The sequence below is a fragment of the Echinops telfairi genome, unplaced genomic scaffold (assembly GCF_000313985.2).
Source record: "Echinops telfairi isolate 266 unplaced genomic scaffold, ASM31398v2 ScPeMD7_12;HRSCAF=54, whole genome shotgun sequence".
NCBI lineage: Eukaryota > Metazoa > Chordata > Mammalia > Afrosoricida > Tenrecidae > Echinops > Echinops telfairi.
This window is the reverse complement of record NW_022103909.1, coordinates 9,301,210-9,302,081: the sequence shown is the minus strand read 5'-3', so window position 1 is coordinate 9,302,081 and position 872 is coordinate 9,301,210.

Sequence of the window (872 nt, the reverse complement as noted above, 5' to 3'; positions counted from 1 at the left end):
TATAATAATTTATGAATTATGAAGGGTTCATGGGGGGGCGGGGGGGGGAAATGAGCAACTGATATTAAGGGCTAAAGTTAGAAGGCAAATATTTTGAGAATGATGAGGGCAACAAATGTACATATGTGCTTGACACAATGGATGTATGTATGGATTGTGATAAGAATTTAAAATAATTTAAAAAAAAACATTACCCAAGTATAAAACTCAACTCACTGTGGAGTGAGTTCTGATTCTTGGGTCCTCATAGGTCAAGGTAGACTTGCTGTTGTGGGATCCTTAGACTAACTCTTTACAAGAATAGAAAGCCTTATTGTTCTCCCAAGGAACACTTGATAGTTTTGAATTGTTGACAACAGATCATCTTTTTAATGCTTCTGGGGGGGTGGGGGGACTAGGAGGAAGGCAATAGGAGGAAGGGAGGCAAAAAGGAAGAGAGAGGCAGCAAAGAGAGGTCAACTCCCAGTGGTTACCTTGTATATTCTACAACAAGCCTGAAATGGATTATTAACTTTAATGTAAAAGCTAAAACGATAAAACTGCTAGAAGACAGCATGAATGGAAATCTTTGTGATTTTGAGTGAGGCAAGGTTTCTTAGGCAGGATACAAAGTTGTGTACATTATTTAAAAAATCAATAGAGTGCACTTCATCAAATTTAAAGACTTTTGGCTTTTTGAGAGACACCATTGGGGAAATTAAATACACGCTACAGAATAGGAAAAATATTTGTGAAGCATGTATGTGAAGCATTCCTCTATTTAGAATATATGTAGAACTCATAATTTAATGAGACAAAAATTCTACTGAAAGGGGGCAAGGTATTTAAACACACAGTTTAGCAAAAAAGAAATATCTACTTAGGGGTGCAGG